The sequence below is a fragment of the Mesoplodon bidens genome (genome assembly GCF_964165515.1).
Source record: "Mesoplodon bidens genome assembly, contig: HAP1_SCAFFOLD_386, whole genome shotgun sequence".
NCBI lineage: Eukaryota > Metazoa > Chordata > Mammalia > Artiodactyla > Ziphiidae > Mesoplodon > Mesoplodon bidens.
In genome coordinates this window covers 207,380-232,127 of record NW_027671521.1, presented here as the reverse complement: position 1 = coordinate 232,127, position 24,748 = coordinate 207,380, and the positions used below count along the sequence as shown (strand labels likewise).

At 38.1% G+C, this 24,748-nt stretch overlaps 1 long non-coding RNA gene across 3 annotated transcripts in view; it reads right to left on the bottom strand.

Moving 5' to 3' along the window:
• Positions 1-24,291, bottom strand: part of LOC308611269 — a 52,419-nt gene extending 28,128 nt beyond the window's left edge. Inside the window, exon 1 of one of the 3 annotated variants that reach the window (XR_014014818.1) lies at positions 24,146-24,291. This is a non-coding gene — a long non-coding RNA (uncharacterized lncRNA). Of the gene's footprint in view, positions 1-6,282; positions 6,398-24,145 lie in introns of those variants that run through there. The other 2 variants (XR_014014819.1, XR_014014820.1) reach the window with 2 other exon arrangements.
• Between the last annotated feature and the right edge of the window lie 457 nt (positions 24,292-24,748).

Genomic DNA, 24,748 nt, shown 5'->3' with positions numbered 1-24,748 from the left:
TAAGTAAAGACGGCAAGAGTAAGGTGAGAGGTAGGTGGATTCAGGATGTATTTTCAAGTTAGACTGGCAAGAATTTCTGATGGACTGGACACAGGAATTGTGGGAAAGTGAGAGTTCAAGGATGAATCTAACATTTTTGGCCTGAGCAACTGGATGAGTTATGGAGCCAGGAAAAACGGGAGTGCAATGGATGGATCAAAGCAAAATATTGAGTTTTATTTGCTAAGTTTGAAATGTCTATTATGCATAGATTGGAGATATTTAGTGGGAAATTGGAATTAGGAGTCTGGAGGTTAGGTGAGTGCTTAGGGCTAGAAGTACGAATTGGGGAATCATAAGTCATCTTCCCATTCAAGTAATGGGACTAGATTAAAACTCATGAGTAGTTAAGGTAGATGGAGAGTGAAGGGGGCCAGGAATGAGCCTTAGGGCATTCTAAAAGACGTTGAGGGATGGGAGGCATCACCAAGGGAGACTGCCAAGGAATGGTGAGTGAGGAGGGGAGAAATCTAGGAGAGGATGGTGTCCTGGTAGCCAGTGAAACAAAATATTCATTCTGAAAATGATGAGGTTCATTTCCCAAAGTTTCTTGAATTGATGATCATTTGAAACTTGGTATTTTAAAAAGAGCTTTAGCAAACAGAAAAGAGAATAATTTTCTATCATGAGTGATTGATTGCAGTAGCATGGGGAATGGAAAAGTTGTGAAAAGGGAATCAAGAATCTATGTAAAAGACAATTTTAAACAAAAGTATTCATTTAAAAAACAAGTACACAATATTTAGACATTATATTTTGTCTTTGTGTCAACAGCAGCTACAGCATGCTGTAAGTGAAAGATGAAGGATTACAGTTTAATATCAAATCAGGGAAAAAGGTGAAATAGTTGAATTCTTTGTAGATTTTTAATAGATTTCAAACCTCTATTGGTTTTGAATAATGCCATATTTCACACATAATTTTCTAAATAATCATAACAATTTTAGAATCAGAATAAACCTTATATAACCTTATATAAAACTTATTTAAATGCACATATAGTTCATTTTTACGGGTAAAACTAGGACTCTGGTCTTCTGATTACCAGTACTATTTCTTATTGCAACACACTGTTTAAATGTATAGATGATTGAAAAAAAGAGCATACCAGTGATCTCTTAAATGTTTTACAAAATATTAAGTAATTACAATTAGGGGAAATAAAGCTCATGAGGATTAAATTACAGGAAGAGTTTATAAGAGGGCAAACAAGTAGGAGATGTTTTTCCACACAGATAAATATGAGGTTTTAGCAGAAAATGACCAAAACTGCATTTATAAGGTCATGATACTAGCTAAATGAAATAAAGACAACCATCATGTAAATAACATATAATTTTGAAGGTGAATTTTGAATATGGAGACTGGTACAGATTAACATCTGATTATAATAAAAATCAGACAGGCAGGGTAACAAGGTCTTCTTCATCCAATCACAGCTTATCAGGAATAAGGGAACCTCTTGATACTTTGGTATGTGCCATTTTAGGACAATGAACTTGGTACAAAGTGAACACCTGATACAAGAAATAGTTTAGAAACATAAATATGATTCAAGAAATTCATGGATGGTGAAAGCTATGTTGGATTATTTCAAAAAGTTAGGGATGACTTGGTTAAGTAACTTCTCTTTTTAATAACAGAATAACTGTCACATAAAAGATCTCACTATGCCATTGACAAAGATAAAATCCTGGGACACCATGGCTTCACAGTCTAATAGTCTAGAGATATAATGTCCAGTATAGTGTCCATTAGTCACAAGTGGCTATTAAATACTTGAAATGTGGGCAAGTTTGACTTAGGAACTGAAATTTTAATTTTATTGAACTTACATTTAAAAATTTAAAAACACATGTGACTAATGGCTGTAGTTTTTGACAGCACTAAGAACATTTCCATTATCATGGAAAGTTCTATTGACCAGAGCTGACCCATAACCTTTTTACTTAATTTTACATTTATTCCTCTTTGCTAAGAAAATCCTCTCTCTTATTAAAAAACAATATTAGCAAGATGGCTAGATATAAGCTCAAGATGCAAAAACCTATTGGATTTCTATAATCCAGGAACAAAGAGAGAGCTTAAAAATTATTTAAAATGGAAAAAAAAACTACCTAGGAATAAATCTAAATAAAAATGTGCAAGACATTTATGGAGAAAATGAAACCTTATTGAAAGATGTTAAAGAAGTCTTAAATAAATGGAGAGGTACATCTTGTTTATGGATTGAAAAGACTCATCATAATGGTATAAGTTTTCCCCAACTTAATTTATATAGTCAATACAATTACAATAAAAATACTTAATAGAGGTTTTACAGGATTGCCAATTCTGAAATTTATGTGAATGGTCAAGAACAGCTCAGACACACCTAAAAAATCCATTCATCCCAAAATGGTCCTGGAAAACTTAATTATTCATAAGAAAACAAAGAAATTGGATAATACAGACAAGTCGATTGTAAGTGCATTAATGGCTTGAATATAAAACAAAGATACACTAGAACTTTCAGAAGAAAATATACTATATCTGGGTAGCATTAAACTAGGGAAGGACATTTTAAGTAGAACAAAAAGACACTAAGCTAAGATAAATTTGATTTCATTAAAATTGAGAGCCGCTATTTATCACAAGACAACATTAAAAATGTTAGAAGGTATGAAATAACTTATTTGTGTCATATATAGCTGACCAAAGATTATTTGCTTATATTTAAAAAACAATACAAATAAGTAAGAAAAAGATAAACAGTAGAAAAATGGACAAAAGATATTCTCTGGACTTCACAGAATAGGAAACATAGGCAACTGTTAAACAAATGAAAGGATTCTCAGCCTATCAGTAATTAGAGAAATACAAATTAAAATTGTTATGGACTGAATTGTGTTCCCTAAAATTCGTATGTGGATGCCCCATCTCCCAATGTGGCTGTTTGGAGACAGGGACTTTAAAAACATAATTATGGTTGAATGAGGTCATAATGGTGGGGCCCTAACTGATATGACTGGTGTCCTTGTAAGAAGAGAAAGAGATAAGAGGGATGTATACACACAGAGAAAAGGCCATGTGAGGACATAGCAAGGAAGCAGTGGTCATCTGCAAGTCAAGGACAGAGGCCTCAGGAGGACCCAAAACTGCCAACATCTTGAGCCTGGACTTCCAGCCTCCAGAACTGTGAGAAGATAAATCTCTTGTTTTTTAAGCCACTGAATCTGAGGTATTTTGCTAGGACAACCTGAGCAGACTAATACAAGGAACAAAAGACTAGAATGGCCATTCTAACTGGTGAAGCTATAGAGCAAAAGGGCTGAAAATTGATTCCATAACTTTGGAAAACATTTTGACATGCATTTTTAAAGTTGAATATTTGAATTCCCTACAACTCAGCAATTCTACTCTTAGTATGTCTACTCTTTTACTTATGTTAAATCTTGCACATGTGTACCAGGAAACATTAAAATAAATGTTCATGGAAGTACTGTCCGTAATAGGCCCCAAACAACCCAAATATCATTAATAGAATAATAAACACATTTTCTTGTATTTATACAATAAAATATTATACAGTAGTACAAATGAATGAACACTAGTTAAAGTGGATGAACCTTAGAAACATAATGTTGAGTAAAAAAAGCAAGCACAGAAGACTAAAGTATGATATCAATTTTATAAATCTCAATAATAAGCAAAATCAGATAAAAATTATGTGGATGTTCAACATAAAGCCAAGATCAGAGTGATTTCTTTGGTGAAAGCAGGAAGGTGGGATCAGGGTAGAGAACAGAGAGAAGACTCAGCAGTTTTGATTCTAGTTCTTAGTTTTGGTGGTGTGTTTGCAGGAGTTTTTATTATTTCTCATAACTTACATACAATTAAATATATTCTTTTGTAGATTATCTAATAATATTTAAAAAATCAAAATCCATTATATACCAAAGATAACCCCTAGACATTAATTATAGAGAGTCCACTTTGAAACAACATACATAGTTACTCATACATCTTCTGTAGTTGAAAGCTTTTAGCTATGAAATTCTTCCCCCTTCATAGGAGGACTTTATGTTCCATAATGAAGGAAAATTGTTCCTACTTTAGGACAATTTGCCTTCTTTATTTAAGTGATACTAGTCCTTTGGCTGCCTAGAAATTTTAAAAACAACTGATAACTACATCTACTGCCTGCAAGAGAATAAAGGAAAAGGAGCATAGGAGGCAATCTCATACATTACTGATAAACACATACAAAGTCAATATTGGTACAAAGCTATTTCTCCATATAGCAACTCTGAATTTTATTAATAAATACATATATATATATATCTCAAACATTAATAAAAGAATAAAATCCAATATGAGTACATTTGCTCTTTTTTTGCAATTAGTTCCAGGATTCTATTTTAGATTATTACTTCATATCTGCGAGAGTTGGGTGTGTGTTTGTGTGTTTGGTTTTATGGAAGTTGCATTGTGCTAAAGTTTACATTTCTTTCTAGAATTAAATGGCTTTTGTTATCCCTTGGGAATACTGAAGATAGCAACAACAGATTACTACCTACCGGTGGAAAAGTATAAATAGCAATTTTAGCTGCTAGTGATTCTGAAATTGCCCTTAACTTTGTCCTTCTAAAAATGCTCCAAGAATTACGTTTTGCAAATCCACAGATTTACTATCCATATTCAAGTCATTTACGTGGACAAAGAATGTAGCCTGCGGTATCAGTACAAAGGATGTTATAGCCATCAAGCCATCAGCCACTGAAGCCACCCCCAGTGCTGCACCCTGAGGGGATTCAGGATGGAGAAAACAGGATACTGGCCCTAGATAATTAAAGTGCATATCAAGGGAATGATTTCCATGAGACCAGATTCTTGCATCTCACCACATATAGAAAAGTGCTAAATTTATTTAATTAAGATGTCTAGTTTCTTTAATTAACAGTAATCTTTTGATGTTCCAACTACCTGGGTTTTTTTTTTTGCAAGAACCCCTAAGTATCCTGTGCCCTCCCTTACCTCTTCGGAACAGTCCCTCAGAGCTATCTGAGAGGTTGTCTCCTGATTTAAGTCCTCAGTATGTCCTCCAAATAAAACATAATTCTCAACTTTTAGGTTGTGCATTTTTTTTCAGTCCACATTTAATTGTATGGTTCACGTAGGTACTATGCCTAGATGTCATGGGATGAGCTGTAAATTATTAAAACTAGATAAATTCTGTCAGCTCTACCACTAGCTGAGATCAGGCTTTCATCTCTGGATACTTCTGTCATAGACCATGGTAGATATGGGGTCTGTGTTGGTCTTAAAATTATTCTTAGAATTGTGGGGACTCATTCATTCTTTCAGCAAATTTTATTGCTTATATTCTATGTGTCAGTTACAGTGCTGGGTCTTGAAATACAGAAGTCAACACACGAAAATACAAGGATAAAACACATTTTCGACCATATTAACTTTTTTCATTCATTAATTCATCCCTAAATCATTCAACACGCATCTTCTTATTGAATACTGATGAGGGGTCAAATGCTAGGCTAAACACTGAGTATATAACTGCAAATGAGATGGATAGGCCCTGACTTTGATGTCACTACTATCTTTTGTCCTGCCATATAATGGCACAGCTTCATTATTCCCTTTACCCTAAGTTTTTATCACAAATTGCTAATGAAAATAAAACTGTTAGTGGAGTTTCAACATGCATAGGTAAATGAGAACACAGAACTCCCCTTTCGCATGCCCCATTCTTCTCCTTCTAACTCCCTATGTGAACCCACTTTGTGCCAAGACCAAGAATTTGTGCCCCAGTAAGAACCAAGCTGATTTCCTCACACTGACTGGGGCTATTACTCACTTAGAAGACATGATGCTTAATTTTGATAAGCAACTAGAAGACCATGGAGACAACCTATAAAAATGATTTGTCTTGGGAGAAAAAACTAAAAAGGGTTAATGTGCTGTTCCACATGTCTAACCTCCTGGGATTAAACCACAGGCACCAAGGTCACCAAGGGTACTTGGCAACAATGAGCTAAAAATGAAAAAAAAAAGCATCATACTGTTATTGTATTCATTTTCCCCCAAGGCACTCTCTGATAAACACCACAACCTCTAAGGGAATTGAGAACAGCTTCCTTGTGGGGTAGGTTAGATATGCATCTTTTTCCAAGCAGTTATATCATATCCAGCTATCAGCACACCTTATTTAAGGTGATTATAATGTATGAGATTAAATGTTCCTACCTGATTGGAAACCTTCTTGTCCTCAATTCATTGGCTATACTGGATTATTTTTCTTGGGTCAGACTTCCAGAATTCTACCAGAAATCGTTCCTTTGGGAAAACCAGGCCTTCCCAGAAACTCAGGAAACTGAAATGGAGACAGCAAGAGAGAAGGAAATTATTTGGACATATAGACCTCAATTGTTTGGTTTTAAGTAAACGTCCAAGCAAACATCTTCTACATGGTATAATAACTTTAGGGAAATTCACGGTTTATAAGTTTGTGTACTCATAAACTGAACATATTATGATAAAAGCACAGGTTGCATTTTGTGTCTTCAACCCAAGCAAACACTTCAAAAAGGCCCAGTTATACTTTGTTCATTAAGACACAATGAGAGGGCAAAAAGGGCAAGTTTCTAAGTCTTTTTCTTTAAAATTTACTTCCTTTCTTCAGCCTTCATCAAGATCTTCAGGAAATTAAATTTACTAAAGTTAATTATTCATAAAATAAACATACGAACCTGCAGAAAACTATTTCACAGAGACCTGTAATGTACAATATCCATCGCATACATGCACCATGAGCTTGTCTTTTCTAGCACTGGCATACACAAAACTCTGTGTGTGTGTGTGTGTGTGTGTGTGCACATGTGTGTCTTTTTTGTGTGATGGAGCCATAGGGAGAAAATAAATCTATTGGCTGCAATTCAGTGATGTAGAAAGATTTAAGGGTAAAGGAAAAGGCTACATCAAGTGAAGCAATAAAGTCATGAGGTTGTGCTTCCATAATAATAACAATAGCAGTCTTCTGTAACCAAGGGAGCAGGCCCCTCAAATTATAGTCACACCTGTTAGACCATCTGCCCATAAATTTCACACTATCATTAATGGAAAACAAATGGCACTGTCTCTCCTTCCCTTTATCCATTGGCTATTCTCATAGAAACGATTTTTCTCTTCAAGGTGGTGCTCTTTCCTATCTGTTTCAAAATATTAGGATTTAGAAGGGGTGATACATAATGTGCCATGCCTTGGTACTTGTACCAGTGATGGCTCTGTAAGGAGCACTGGATTGTTAGGAGGCTATAAATTGAATTCCCCTAGAAGCAGAACCTGAGGCAATAATTTGAATGCCAACTGTGCATCTGGGAGGTGCTTCCAGAAAACTCAGAAGTGGAGTGGGAATTGAGAATGGAGGCATGGAAGGAAGCCAACAGAGGTGCATTACTGAATCAATTACTCCTGCAGGAAACTGCTGCCAGTACTTCAGGGGAGTTCTGTGAAACTCTATAGAACATGTCTCAGAGTTATCCCAAGAATGGGTGAGAAACTTGAAGTACTTATCTTCCAGTCCCCTCTGTCCTTGGTTGAAAGCTACACCCAGATACATTAACTCCTGTACATTTCTGGCCTGCCCTAAGGTGGATAATTGCAGGTGGTAGCATGAGTCTATCAGCATATACTGGAATGATGAGTGCTGGGGAGATATGAGTGGAGCATTGAAACCATCTAATACAGTGGGGGCAGGAGATATTAATTATTGGCTTGCAAGTCCAAATGGTAACCTTAAATTCCTGGGTTAATGGTTTTACTTTGAGGTATTTAAGCATGATGTATGAGTAAAAATTTCCTCTATTAAATCAAGTTGAAGATCCTAAGTCCCTAATCTTCTGGAAAACTGTGGGTATCTTTTTAACAGATTTTTGAAAAGTAACATGATTAAGATTTCAAACTGACCATCCATTCATTCATTCATTCACTCATTCAACAAACATTTATTGAACACCTAAAGTAGGCCATGGGTTAAACTAGGCACCAGTGTTACTGTTACTAATATCATTATCGTGCCACCTAGAAGTCAATGTATTGTGACACTCAAATAAGAAAATTCATAGTTACCGTAAAAATTATTACAGAGTGCTATAGGAAGACACGGTAAGACCTTAATTCATGCTGTGGACAGTAGTATATGGGGGATATCAGTAGGGCTTCCTGTAGAAGGCAATGGAAATGGATATGTAACATGAAGGAAGGGTGAATTTTTGAGGAAAAGAGAAGATAAATTCATGTTTGCCAGAAAATGAATGGTTAAGGATCAGTCCAGAAAGGAGTTCCATTCATAATCAGTATAAGAAATGTCACTGGGGCTTCCCTGGTGGTGCAGTGGTTGAGAGTCCGCCTGCCGATGCTGGGGACACGGGTTCGTGACCCGGTCCGGGAAGATCCCACATGCCGCGGAGCGGCCGGGCCCGTGAGCCATGGCTGCTGAGCCTGCACGTCCGGAGCCTGTGCTCTTCAACGGGAGAGGCCACAAAAGGGAGAGGCCCGCGTACCGCAAAAAAAAAAAAAAAAAAAAAAAAAAAAGAAAGAAATGCTCACTGGAGTGTAAGAAAAGAAGACAATGGAGAGGGTGGTAGAAGGCAGACCATGAATGGTCCATGTATATATAGTAAGTGCTGTGGCGTAGTCTTTGTGTTCCTCTCCAAATTTATAGGTTGAAATCTTAATTTCCGGAGGTTATAGTATTAGTAGGTGGGGCCTTTGGGAAATGATTATGGTATTAGTGCTCTTATACAAGAGACGCCCCAGAGCTCCCGAAGCTCTTCTGCCATGTGAGGTTACCATGAGAAGTCTGTGACTCAGAAGAGGGCCCTCATCTGACCATACTGCCACCCTATTCTTGCACTTGCAGCCTCCAGAACTGTGAGAAAAAAATGCCTGTTGTTTATGAGCCACCCAACCTGCACCATAATCTTACAGCAGCCCAAAAGGACAAAGAGAGTTTGCATGTGAGATTTTACTCCAAGAAAGATGGGAATCCATTGAAGGATTTTAACTGGTAACTTAGAAGAGAGAAAAGTTTCATAACACAATCAGGTATTTTTATAAGAAAAAGTTGTTTTAATTTCAGAAAGGTCACTCTGGAAATACTGTGACTAGATTTTTGGAGAAGGGTGATGGCAGTCCCGGATATAGAAAGATGAGTTAGTAGTCCATTAATGTAAGTCAAACAAGAAAGTGGATATAGAAAGTGTGAATTTGTGGCTGAGCGTTCTTTTCTTTTAGCACTTGAAAAATGTTATGTCCATGCTTCTGACTCCAGAGTTTTAGACAAGAAATATGCTGTCATTGGAATTGGTGTTTCTCAATAAGTAATGCATCGTTTCTTCCTGTCCACTTTCAAGATTTTTTTTGTCTCTACTTTTCAGAAGTTTCGTTGTAACGCGTCTTGGCAAGGATATCTTTGCGTTTTTCCTCTTTGGGTTTATTCAGATTCTTGAATTTGTGTTTATGTCTTCTAAAAAATTGGGAACTTTTTAGCCATGATTTCTTTGAATACTTTGTCAGTCCTACTTGCCCTCTGTTTTCATTCTGGAACTTTGATGATATGAATGTTAGTGCTTTTGTTACTGTTTACAGGTTCTTGAGATCCTGTTCTTTCTCCCATCTTTACCCCTCAGTCTATTTTTCTCTGTACATGTGGTACATTGTATTGATCTCTTTTAAGTTCATGATTCTATGCTTTGTAAACTCCACTCTACTCTTGAGCAAAGTTTTTTGATTGTTGTAGTTTTCAGTTCTACTGTTCTCATTTGTTTTTATTGTTATAGCTTCTAGTTCTTTGTTTACATTTTCTATTTTTCCCATTTATGCCAAGGAACACATAATTGCTAACTGAAGCACTTATGTGACAGCTTATTTAAAATCCTTGTCTGATCATTTCAACAGATGTTTTATCTCAGTGTTGGTGTATGTTTATTGTCTTTTCTCATTTATTCTGTGATTTCCTGGTTCTTGGTGTCATTAGTATTTTTTCCATTGTATTCTAAACATTGTGAGTTATTATATGACTGTGTATCCCATTTAATTTTATTATTACTTTTTAGAAGGAAGTCATCCTATTTGAGGCGTAGTATGAGGACTGGGAGGTTACGTACAGATTTCCATTGGGCCCTACTGACGATACCCCAGCAAAAGTGGGCACTTACATTGTCTCACTTAAGACAGATCAAGTAGAAGTTCAGCTCCTATTGGCCTTTCTGACACCTTCCCCTCAAAACTGGGAACATTAATATCATTGTGTTGCCTTTTAGTAGGAGTGGAAGTTCATCTCCCCAGTAGATTTCTTGACACCAGGGGAGGGGAGAAGTGAAGTGTTTGCTGTCCTTCCTCCCACTTCATTGCTTCTTGTTGATGCCGGGTGTGGGTAGAGGGTCAGCTACGTGCTTGCCCCACTGACACCAAGGTAAGAGGAAGAGAACTACCAACTAGCCCTGCTTGTGCCATCTCATTCTGTCTTACTGCCTCAGGATGGTTATGGGGATTCAGCACCCCACTGGGTCTCACTGACACCATGTGTTGGCGGTTAGTGGGGTGCCTACTCCCTCCAACCTGTAACATCCTATTCTTATTGATGTCAGGGAGAGACGGAGGCTAAGTCCCACCATTGGACCCCACGACTGTGTGAGGGCAGCCCAGTGTTAACTAGCCTGTCAGGCACCACCTTTTAAAGTCTGTTTGCTAATGGAAAGGGGTGGAGGCTCAGCTCACCACTGGACCACACTGAAACAACCCTCGTGGGGAATCAGAGCGCTGGCTCTTCTGGAGGGCAGGAGTGAGGTGGTGTGGAAGATCAAATCCTACCTTGGCCCAATTGAAACGACAGGACATAGGGGATGGGTGCAATATTCCACTGGCACTTGGCTCGAGTAGTGTGTATATTCCACTGGCACTTGGCTCGAGTAGTGTGTATATTATTGCCCAAATGATCTTCTGTCTTTAGCAACCCCTTTTCTCATACTTTGGCTAGGGGGAACAGGGTTTTGTTTTTTTTTCGGAAGCTTTTTTGTCTGTTGTTCTGTTGGTGGTTATTGATTGGGGGTTCCTGTAATACCCTCTCCAGGATGTATGGGAAGCAACAGGAAACACAGGGGACTCATCACCATGTTATTCCTCAAGTCCCAAAGTCCCTAGTTAAGTCTGCCTTCTCATTTCCACCTTTCAGCGTCTTCCTATGTTTGTTTGTTGTTATGTTCAGGGTTTTAGTTTTAAGTGGGAGAACCTGGGAGAAATGGGCTACTTCATCTTCTTGGAAGCAGAGGTCTGGAGGCCTTTTGATGTTAAAAAGTACTGCTGACTGTAAGTTAAAATTTGATGATATACACCTTGCCCTTTAAGAATTATTCTGCTAGATGATGTGGCTTCCCCAAGTTGCTACAATTTGATTTTCATACTTCTAAAAGCCAAGTGTTTTGCTGGAGTTGAAATTTAAAGATAAGCAAGAGATGAGGCTAAGATGATCTATGTGGTAACAGATTAAAGTTGGAAACATCAGTATACGTTCATGTTTAGCTTAATATTGCTTCATATTACCTTAATACACATGGTTATGTAGAGAGATACTTATAGATATGTGCCTATACATGGGTCATGTACGCACATATTATCTCTTTGCTCTGTCAGCTGAGAAGATCGACAAGCAATGACATCCAAGCAGCAATTAGTACACCCCACACCCAGATCCTCCTGTCTAATACCGTTCTCCACTAAAAAGACCTAGTTATCCTTGAAGAAATAGCTGATTCTAGGACTGGAGCAGTAAATATACAAGATTTATAGACAAGACCATCTTATAGTGTCAGAAAGGAAGGAAGTTCCAAAAAAAAAAAAAATACAGGATGGGGATACCTCAGAGTGGCAAAAGAGCCAACTGAAAAGAGTTCACAAGGGTCAGGACTAGAGCAATTTGAGGAACTAATTCTACTAAAGTAGAATTAGATTATAACCCAAAGTATAAAATAAAAATCCATGAGTTCTTCTGATATAAATAAATAATTGGATACATAAATAAATGCAGGAGAATAGATAAATCTCCAGTGCAAATGAATTCCAAATAGTTTATGTAGTACTCCATCTGAAGCATAACTCCCTATTCCTTAGTTGTGGGCTGAGCATATTGACTTCCTTCCAAAAAGTACAGCATGAAAATGGGAAAACAGTAATCTTACGATGGAGAAACCTGAAAAACACTACCTTAGCCTGGTGATCAAGGTCAACCTCAGCATTCATATTGCATATTGATACTTCGTACACTTGATGTGATCTTACAGAATGACTCTTCTACTCTGTGGTCTTCCTCCCCAAAACACATAATCCCAATATTATCATGAAAAATGCATCAAACAAATTTTAGTAGTGGGTATCCTACAAAAAACTAACTACTCAAAATTGTCAAGGTCATCCAAGGAAAATATGAGAAGTTATCAAACCCAAGAGGAGCCTAAGGAAACATGGCAACTAAAGGTAATGTGATGTTTTGGATGAAATCCTGGAATAGAAAAAGGACATTATGGTATGCATAATAGTCCACTGCCAAATCCATTAATCCATTAGCATTTGCACTGATCTTTGTATTCCCTTTTACTACAGGAGTTAAAGTTAAAAGTCCATGTGCACTACAGATAGCATTTCATTTTCTCTCATCTTCTCAAGTACTTCACAGCACTGCATTTTCTACAGCCCATCTACTCCTTATGAATGATTCTTGCCAAAATTCAACCTCATTCTAGACTAGTAACTCCAACTTAAAATGTTAAAAACTATACGTCCAACATGAAAGCCTCCCTCCTCCCCTAATCCCTGCATATCTTCTTTAGCCAATTCATGTCTGAACTTTTCAAAATTGTTATCTTCATATATTGTTTCCATTTCCTCACGTCCCATTTACTCTATAAGTTACATCCATCTGACTTCTCTCACCGTAATCTCTTTGCCCACTGTCCTGAAATTTTACTTATGAAGGTCACCAGCGATCTCCATGTCAGTATAGCCAACGAATAGTTTTTGTCCTATTTCTAGGCTCTTTCCTTCTTTAAAAAAGAAAAAGAAAAACAAAACCCGTTTTTTTTCTTCTATGCTTTTACACTCTCATCATCTTCTGTCTTGGTATATTTTACTGGCTTTCTGTGTTTAATCTGATTTCTAATATTCTATTAGTTTCCTTTATCTTCAGTGGAATAAACCAGTATATGAAGGATTATTCTCAACAGCTAGTTCTCATAATAACAGTACTAGTAGCAGCAGTCAATACTCTGTAATGCTTATCATGTGCCAGACACTATTCTAAGACACTGTTTAAATACATATATATAGACACACACAAATATATATGAGGTTTTCCTCCTCATAGGCCTATGAAATAAGCCTATTATTATACCCATGTTACAAATGAGAAAACTGAGGCAATGAGAGGCCAAGGTCCCATGATCAGTACATGGTGAAGCCCCGCCTGAGGTGATGCTGGAACTTTAGAGTAGACAGGATAAATAATGTCTCACAGATTGGCCTTAAAAGTGAGCAACATTCAATTAATGACTTGTTAAGTATCAGAAAAAAATGGAACATTTTAAATTGAATGGGAACTACTGAGTCATGTATCAGTAACTAAGAATGACTCTTATTGAATGAAATTATTTTTCATTATTCTTTTGAAAGAAGAATATTCTTGTGTAAGTGTTTCACACTTGTTTTTTCATTCACATATTTATTCAGTTATTGGACCCACATTTCCTACACACCTTCTATGTGCCAGTGTCTGCTGCCAGCTGTTTTGCAAAATCAGAAGAAAAGGAAAGGTAATTCCTTCTCACCACTGCCTCAGCCAGTATTTCTTCTGTAATTAAAATTGAAAGCTTTCCCCAACAGGTTCTCAGAGGCTCTCCCAGAGAAACAGATTTCTCTTTTCCTGTATAATTAAGCACAAATTGTAAGGTGCAGGGCTTGGCCATAGAGGGATGGATGGTCAGAGGTGTTCCGTGCAAGGCTGGGGGACGCTTTTGTGTTTGGTTAGCTGTTAGGAAATGCTAATTTCCTTTTCTCTTGCCATTGGGCACTAATTCCCTGCTGTGGCAGAATTTTTTTGCAGGCTGGGGCCAGAAAGGTGAAGGGAGCTGTACAGCACAAATGCCACAGAATCACCTGCACCAGGAAACTGCTGCTGGGCCAGGAAGGTGATTGTTCACCCAGCGTTTGTGCCAACAATGTACCTCACAACTCCTTTTCTTCTCGTCCTTGGGAGCAGGCCTAAGAGTAGGTACTAAATTCGGTCTCTGACTGTCTCAGGTCGCTAAGCGTGTACCCTACACACGAGGTTCCAATAGCAATTAAGCATCTAATCAAAATCTCCTAGCTCAGGAACAAAAGCCAAGGCTTAACTCTTTCCTGGGCTGCTGACTGCAAGGAGATCCGTGTTGCCTGCCCGTCAGAGCCACGTGGCTGCCTCCCCACATCTACTGCTCTGAAGGGGAGACAGCCCACAGCAAGCTCCCAAGCCCTACAGCACAGATACCCTGAAAGCTCGGGGAGGCCAATGTGTGTTCCTTCTGCTTCTCACAAACACAAGGCAAAACGGGCTGCACCCACATCACCCTAACACCTCTGCCTCTGCAGGTCTCATCCCAGAAACGCCCTTTCCTTTTAAAGAACCAGGTGGCCAGAACTGTGACCACAGATGACAATTTTTCTGCCATTTTATTTTAGCCCTATGCAAAGAGCCTCTAGCGTGGCCCTATGACTCTGTTCGCCTGGTGTTGACACCTTGTATGATCACCACCTCCCTCTGAGCATAGACAGGACCTGTGACTTTTTTCTAAACAATTGAGTATGGCAAAGGTGAAGGGGTTTGGCACATGTTATAAAGGTCCCAAGTCAAAAGGGTAAATCAAAAAGGAGATTATCCTGTGTGGCCTTAATCAGGTGAAAGCTCATAAAAGAGGCACCGGGCCTTCTACAGGCCAGAGACCCACCTTGCTGGCTGAAGCAAGCAGCCACACCGAAGAAGCCCACAGGGAGGAACTGCATTGCCTCTAGGATCTGGGGTGGCCTCCAGTGACAATCAGCAAAAAGCTGGGGACCCCAGTCTTGGAGCAACCAGGATATGAATTCTGCCAACGACCTGAATGAGCATGCAAGTGCATTCCCCCCAGGCTGATGTCCACATGAAAATGTGGTCCACCCAACACGTTTATCAGAGCCTGGTGAGACCCCAAGCAGAGGACCCAGTGCCTGGACTCCGGACCCATAAAACCTGGGTTGTTTTAAGCCACTCATTTGTTACTCAGCAAACAGATAACTAATACAATTCCTAAGCATTCAGATCCTACATTTTTAAATGACTGGTGACTCAGCTGTATTGCAGCCATGGTCTTCATCATTAATATCTTCAAATCACCAGCCAATTAATATATTCCTTCTATGCATTGCCCCTTGGGTCCATGGTGCATAGTTTTTGAGACCATTGAGCTCTTGAGATCTTCTGTCAATCATTTCTCATTTCTTCTCAACCTTGCCTTTTTAGTCACTGAGAGCCCATATTGCAAAGAAAGATCTTAAAGTGAGTAGAAAACTACATTAAACAAAAAGATATGGATCCTATGCTTGACACACAAATATTACAAAAATATATTCTTTTTCTTTTAATCAAGCCTTCACATGCACAAAGAGAAAATCATATTTTATTCCTGCTTGTCTTAAGCCTCATGAAGCCTTCAGTTCATAAACTTCTAGAAAACTTTCAAAGTTCTCAACAAATATGTTTTGTAGTTCAGATCATTTTAGAAATCAACTGCCATAGACCAATAGGATTTTTTCCCCATGGAGTTTGACAAGCTGAACCTATTTATATGGAAGAGCGGGCCAAGAAAGGCTAGGATACGTCTAAAGACTCCAAACGCCAGATATGAAGAATTATTATAAAGTGATACTTTATAGTATATTATAAAGTATGATGTTGGCACAATGATTTAAAAAATAATAAACCAACAGAATAAAAAGAGGTGCCCAACACAGGCCCATGCATGTATTGAAATCTGATATATGGAAGATGGGACATTACAAATCAGAGGGGAACAATGTTCTATATACTGAATGGTACCCCATGATAGGTTCCCAATATAGGGGTGGGGGATAAATAAAACGGAAGAAATCGTCATTTAGGAATTTAGTTAACTACCAAACAATGAAAAAAAAAGAGGTAAAAAAAAGGTATAAGCCACTATTTTTAAACTATAACACAGTAAACAGTTATATAAATCATGTTATTCATTGTGTTTTGCAATCATTCATCATTTTAAAACAATCTAGGGTTAAGAGAGGCTGACTGACCTTTTAAAATATATTAATTACTGCCTATGATTCAGCTCTTAAAAATATATGCTTAATTTGTGATTGAGAAAGGGGATTCATTTTAAAAAATAGCTTTAACATGCCTTTGGCCTAACAAAAGCCAAACATGGGATGTATTTCAAAATCATAGGATTATGAAGATTGGACGCGAGCATGATGAAACAAGATTGGTCATGAATTGATAAGTACTAAAGCAAAATAATGGGCATCTAGGGATTTATTATGTATGTGTGTGTTTGACATTTTCCATAACTAAGAAAGTATTTTAAAAAAGGAAAGAAAAAGAGTGTTTGGTAAAGCATCTCAAGTAAGAAAGTTAAACAATAAGTCCCCTACATACAAATGAGTTCCATTCCGAGAACGCGTTCCTTAAGTCCAAATTGTTTGCAAATCCAACAAAGTTAGCCTAGGTACCCAACTAACAACTTGGCTATATAGTACGGGACTGAAATAGGTTTATAATACTTTTCACACAAATAATACATACAAAACAAACAGAAAAAATAAAGAAAACATTTTTAATCTTACAGTACAGTACTCTGAAAAGTACAGTAGTACCAGCTACTTTACCTATGCTTTTACGCTTGCTTCTGGACAGCCTGGGCTTGAAATAAAGATACTGTACTACTGTCCTCTATACAGTTCTGTAAACTACACAAAAGCACAACCACTCGTAGAAGATGCATGCACGTGACAATTTACCCCAGACACTTGAACTTACGTGATTGGACATGCGAATGCATGTTTGCATCTTTGAAAGTTCACAACTTGAAGGTTGGTATATAGGGGACTTACTGTACAGAACTTGTGTGCTATTATTTTAAGAAAACACACATGTATATATGTGCATATATATGTGTATATATAGGCATAATAAAATGTGCATTAAAAGTTATGTTATATATATATACACACACACACACATATATATATGCATATATACATAATTAACATAACTTTTGGGGGCAGGCAAGTCTACATTCTTACACAGTCATGTTACAGGTGAGGATCCTGATCTCTCCTGGGTGGTTATCTTCTGTTTGCCCTCCCAGGTCCCCTCTCCACCCTTCTCTGGTGAACTGGAAGGGTGAGGTTGACAGGATCCCAGCCCCTGAGACTTCTAGCTGGGTCTGGGCCATGGAGAGCATCAGAGAGATGTGAGGGAGGGAGGAGGAAAGTGAAGGCAGGGGATTTGTTTCCCTGGCTTTCTCCCTGCTAGATAGCCTCCAAGTGGGCTAACTATGACCTTTTACTGAAGGTTACTGTACCTCTCAAGAAGACCAATTCTCCAGGGGTCCTTTTTCTGCTGGGGTCCTGAAACTGATCCCTCTCTTCTTCCCTTTGGACATAGAGATTGTCTCAGCTCAGCTGCTCCTAGCCCCAGATTCCTGCACAATCCCTCCTATGGGGCTGTACTCACACCCTTGTAACAGTTTTGTGTGCCATCTGTTATCTATTAGGACCCTAATTACCACCCTCTTCATTAAACAATAGATGGTACACAGTTATTATAAATAGAGATGGGGAGATTATTATTCTCTACATTTGCAAATCTTTCCAGTATTGCAGTTATGTCCTAGGTGATTCCCAAACTGGACACAGCAGACATAGGAATAAAGGAAAAGAGAGATGTGCAATTGGGGGCTATCAACTAGATACTTACTGGTCTACAAACCAGTTCCTTTTGCTAATAGACATGGAGGCAACTGAGAAGACAGTCCTTTCTCTGAAAAGCCCCAATTGTGAGAGCAATTCAGCTCTTCTAACTTTCCCTATATCTGAACCTAGACTCAGTGCTATAGGACTATTAGAGCACATCAAATATTGCACTATAGTTACCTGGATACATGTATTTATCTCCTCCAGTAGGCTGTGAGCAATTCAAGGAAAAGAGTCCGTCTCATTCAACTTTATATCCTTGCCATCTAGCACAGTGTCTGGCATATAACAGACACAGTAAATGTTAATTGAATGAATAAATGCCTGCTTGAATAAATGAATGCCAGTGGGGCCAGTGTGTTCCATAGCAGGGCTCTAAACAGAGGCTCTTCTCACCTTCCAGTCGCCATCTGGCTTCCAAAAGCAGCACCAAATCCAAATGTGACCTTGGTACCATGGAATAAAGAATCTTTCTCATCTGAATCACGCTGGCTACATCTGCCTGGCTACAGTCAACATAAGGTCTTGAGGCTGAGACACACCTTCATTTGTTAAAAGGGGGAGGGGAGCAGATGGCAAATGAAGGTACTCAAGCTCATTAATTCCTAATGGAGTTGTCCTCCTGGATGTAATTAGAACAACAAGAAGGGCCAAAGGAGGAGGGCTTGGGAAATAAAGTAGGCAGCTGGAAGAGGTTTATGAACGGTATAAACCCTCAGGGAGCTTTCCATCAGAGAGAATAATAATGTCCACACTTCACAATGGCATAGTTCTCCTCAACCAGCAAAACACATCTGCATACATTATTTCAATAGCGTCTCAGGAAATGATTGTAAGACACAGAGGAGAGTTTTATTTTTCCAATTGTGTAAATTTAAAAAGTTAAACTTCTCCTCAGAGAAGTTAAGCCACCTGCCCTGAGTAACATGGCTAGAAAGTTATAGAATAAGGATGGATCTCAAACATTCTGACACTGAATTTGGTCTCCATCCATTCCATGGCTATAAATGGAGAGAGTGACCTTCAGACCAATTCTAAAAAGCATGTGACACTCCACCCAGCCCAGCTATTCCACAGCATGCTCTTTTCTTCCATGCCCACTACCAATCACTTAAAGACAACCAGTTGCCTTCTATTTTTGATTGGCAAGTGGGACACAGAAGTTCTTATGAGCCTAGAGTTTTTATTTCTTTATGTCCCCATGGAAGACCTCAAGCCAAGAGAGAAGGGAACTCTTCCTATTAGACCTGGTTAACTGACTCCATTTCTTCCCACTGTTCCCAACACAAAATAAATTTATTCAAATATGTAGTTGCATTGAAATTGAGAATTACATATTGTACTTTGATCTTATAGGAAGTGTGCAGCATAAAGCTGAGATATCAGCATTAAATGCAGAGACTTTATAACTAAGGGCTTGCTAGTAAGCCTGGGTTTTCATACTCAGGTCAGTCTACCCAAAAAGAAGTACGTTACTTGAAAATTGACTCTTTGCATTAAAGTAAACTTGCCCCTTAAAGTCTTCTTCTTCCTCTCTCAAAGACACACAGCTGACTTAGTTCAGAAGCAAGCTGAAAAGAGTAAGGAAGATGTTCTATTTAACCAGCATCAATTGCTTATAACTCTCCTGTTCTCAGCATCTTTTCCCCCCAAGGAAGCATTCAGCCAACATTTTTATTGGACTGATGCCCAGATTGCTCCATTAATTCATGCAACTACCTTTGTTGGAGTGCTCCAGGCATTATTACTCATGAATCCTACAGAGCACAAATATATCTCTAGAAATACTGTCATTTGTGTTACATATGACCTTAAAGCATCTTCATAAATTATACCTTCAAAGCAAACTAGAGAGCACTGAAGTCTTTTGCTATGTTAGTCATCTTAGTTTCACTAGACCCATTGTCTTTTCTTTACATATGCAATGTGACTAAATTGGTTTTACTGATCTGGGTCCTTCAGATTCATCAACTTTATCTTAAAGTGTATAAGATATATGATCTTTAAATCTGTAATGGCATCTTTCTGCTCTGTGGGTTTCATTGGTTCAAACTTATCTTCCAATTATGTCTTCCTGAGATGTATTCTAGCTATGATGGGGGCTTCTAGGCTGTGGTTTGTATCTGGTACTGTATCTATTAAGTAATCAAACCAGAAAAACAACAAAAATTGTGCTTTGGCTTCATATACATTAGACCATTTAACATGAAACCTGTCCATTTTCAGAGATTTGGGCAACAAATATAGTCACTTAATTATTAAATTAGTTACCTTATCCTAAACAATTGTCAGTAGCCCACCATGGTAATAAGAAAGTTCTTTCTCAAAATAATTACCATTTGATTTCCAATTGCTTATAAAACGAGCACTGTTTTCTACCCCCAAATTTCCATGAAATCTTTTAATAAATATTCTTGTTTCATATTAGGAGTTTAAATGAATAAGGTATTATTCACATAAAAGAAATAAGTACTTTGATCTACTACATTATTTTCAAAAGGAAAGTAGAACCACAATGTATGATGATATCCTGAACATGATCTGGGACACAAAAAAATCAGTATTATCTGTGAAACCCTGAGCAAAATTTCTCTCCTTTGCGGACAGAAAGCAACAATGTCATTCAGCTATTTACATATGGCCCAGATACTAATGAGGAACTGTTTCCTGCTTTCTGTGAAGGAAAAGTGAACTATGAATAAATATCACTGGGGTCATTATCACCTGCACACACAGGTAACTGGTGGCTTGCAACAAAAGAGTGTCAGAAGCAAAATGGATCTGTAGCAGGAAAATCTGTCTTAAGGCATGATTGGGGGTAAAAGACTAACTGTGGATAAATATTTGTGGTGCCTGGCAAAGCTCTCCAAGTTCCAAGATGACGAAAGACCTTTCACACATATATGGAACTTCCCATGAGAGTTCTAGAGCCTTTCAACCTCAGAATATATCTGGCCTATCCTCTTTTCAAAAGGTAAACTGACAGGATCTTGGAGAAATGGGAGTTGAACCTGCTCTTAGAGATCTTCAGAGAAGAGGAATTTCAGCTTCCTGGCTTAACTATGTTGCTTCTATCTAGTTTATTTTACATGGCACACTTATCATGCTTAAAAATCAGCCCAAGTCCACCTGTTATTTTTTTTTAGCAGCATTCACTCATTTATTCAATAATTATATACTGAGCACCTCTTATAGTCCAGGCACAACTTTACTAGCTGGGATTCAAGAGAGAACAAAAGAGACCATAATTCTTCCTCTTGTCGTCTTTATTATTCTAGCAATAAACTGTTCAATTCCCAGTAACATCCTTATTTCTTGTATGAAATTGGGTCAACTTCTTTGACCAAAGCTAGTTTTGTTAGAATTTAATTCCTTTAACAAAAAATTCAGCGACATGAAAACCAACATTAGTTTTGTACTCACAATTTGACAGCATTTGGGGCTGGTTCTTTTTTATTATTTGTCATTCTCATGTTTCCTAGAGGTGTACCCTGAACTGAAGAACAGTTTCCCTCCATCCTGGAAGGATACCAGTTCAACCGCATAAACATCCCTGAGGGACACAGGCGGAATGTGAAGAAAGAGGGGGCCTAGCCAGCCATATGGCCTATTCAACATTGGGGAAAAATGGAATTGCCTTTACATCAAGTTTCCTAGGGAGGATATAGGGAAAGGTTGTACAGAATTACTACTCCAGCTAATCTGTAGCTCTTGCTACTACTACCATTGTCCTTTGACCTCACATACATTAGAATACTTGGTCCTCACAGCAACTCCATGAGGAACAGATGAGAAAACAGGCTGGCAAAGGTAAGTGACTTGTCTACAATTAACAGCTCTGACAAATGGCGGTGCTGAAATTCAAACTTATTTCAGGGGTCCGTCTCATGAAAAACCTATGATGTTAGTTATCTAATAAAACCATAGAAAGGGAGGAAAACCTAGGCAGAACACTCTATGACATAAATCACAGCAAGAACCTTTCTGACCCACCTCCTAGACAAACGGAAATAAAAACAAAAATAAACAAATGAGACCTAATGAAACTTAAAAGCTTTTGCACAGCAAAGGAAACCATAAACAAGATGAAAAGACAACCCTCAGAATGGGAGAAAATATTTGCAAATATTTGAAGCAACTGACAAAGGATTAATCTCCAAAGTTTACAAGCAGCTCATGCAGCTCAATATCAAAAAAAACAACCCCATCCAAAAATGAGAAGACCTAAATAGACATTTCTCCAAAGAAGATATACAGATTGCCAGCAAACACATGAAAGGATGCTCAACATCACTAATCAGTAGAGAAATGCAAATCCAAACTACAATGACGTATCACCTCACACCAGTCAGAGGGGCCATCATCAAAAAATCTAGAAACAAGAAATGCTGGAGAGGGTGTGGAGAAAAGGGAATCTTCTTGCACTGTTGGTGGGAATGTAAATTGATACAGCCACTATGGAGAACAGTATGGAGATTCCTTAAAAAACGAAAAATAGAACTACCATATGGCCCAGCAATCCCACTACTGGGCATATACCCTGAGAAAACCATAATTCAAAAAGAGTCATGTACCACAATGTTCATTGCAGCTCTATTTACAATAGCCAGGACATGGAAGTGACCTAAGTGTCCATCGACAGATGAGTGGATAAAGAAGATGTGGCACATATATACAATGGAATATTACTCAGCCATAAAAAGAAACGAAATTGAGTTATTTGTAGTGAGGTGGATGGACCTAGAGTCTGTCATACAGAGTGAAGTTAGTCAGAAAGAGAAAGACAAATACCGTATGCTAACACATATATACGGAATTAAAAAAAAAAATGTCATGAAGAACCTAGGGGCAAAACGGGAATAAAGACACAGACCTACTTGAGAATGGACTTGAAGATATGGGGAGGGGGAAGGGTAAGCTGTGACAAAGCGAAAGAGAGGCATGGACATATATACACTACCAAACGTAAGGTAGATAGATAGTGGGAAGCAGCCGCAGAGCACAGGGAGATCAGCTTGGTGCTATGTGACCGCCTGGAGGGGTGGGATGGGAAGGGTGGGAGGGAGGGAGATGCATGAGGGAAGGGATGTGGGAACAGATGTATATGTATGACTGATTCACTTTGTTATAAAGCAGAAACTAATTAAAAAAAAAAAAAAAAAAAAAAAAAGAGTCAGGTACCAAAATGTTCATTGCAGCTCTATTTACAATAGCCAGGACACGGAAGTGACCTAAGTGTCCATCGACAGATGAGTGGATAAAGAAGATGTGGCACATATATACAATGGAATATTACTCAGCCATAAAAAGAAACGAAATTGAGTTATTTGTAGTGAGGTGGATGGACCTAGAGTCTGTCATACAGAGTGAAGTAAGTCAGAAAGAGAAAAACGAATACCATATGCTAACACATATATATGGAATCTAAAAAAAAAAAAAAAGGTTCTGAAGAACCTAGGAGCAGGACAGGAATAAAGACACAGACGTAGAGAATGGACTTGAGGACACAGGGAGGGAGAAGGGTAAGCTGGGTGAAGTGAGAGTGTGGCATGGACATATATACACTATCAAATGTCAAATAGATAGCTAGTGGGAAGCAGCCGCATAGCACAGGGAGATCAGCTCAGTGCTTTGTGACCACCTAGAGGGGTGGGGAAGGGAGGGTGGGAGGGAGACGCAAGAGGGAGGAGATATGGGGATATATGTGTACGTATAGCTGATTCACTTTGTTATAGAGCAGAAACTAGAACACCACTGTGAAGCAGTTATACTCCAATAAAGTTGTTAAAAAAACATAGAAACGAATTAAACTTTAACCATCATTATTTCATCCTATAGAATGACATAACCCAAGAGAAAAAGATAGAGGTGTTGAATATCACTCATGCATTTTCAGTTCCTTCTGTGAATCTTAGCTACTGTAATAAAAGCATTGTTTTGAGCATTGTTTTATATGCATCCTCATATAAGACCACACATGCCTGTATCGATTAAAATTTAAAAGAAACAAATATTAACTGCAGATATCTAGTTCACTTACCTTGAACAAAGTAGCTTCAGGTGCTTCCACTTTTGAAGCTGGATAAATATCAGACAGGAACGAAGTTCACTTTAGTTTGGTCCGGGAAGAAAAAAGATTCACAGGTCTGAGAATAAAGAAAGAATCAGACCTTGTCAGGGCATTTGGTTCTAATTAACTAGTGACAAAATGGTTCTACACTGCAACTATGTAAAAGTGGCTGAGTTATTTGAGCTAGGAAAGGTCAAAAACAATGATTATGATCAAGATGTTATTATTGCATATACTTTTGATTATTGGGAGTGAATCTTCCTCTCTTTTCCTCATTAAAATTTTATGGTTTATCAATTTAAAGTTAAGTGAACAAGATAATTTAACATTATTTTGATAATGGAGCATATTCCTTGTAAAACATAAATCCCTGGAGGCTTTCTCAATTCCCCTTCTTCTATCCCCACAAAGCTGCCTCTGTCTAGTATTGAGCCATGGCTTTGCTCAAGAAAGCAAAACAAAACACAAATTATCTAGTGGTAGCAATCTGAATGAAGACCTGGCCCAGAGGACAAAAAATGTGATTTAACATAAAATAGGATGTCATGATCTAAACTACTCATTTGGCATTTA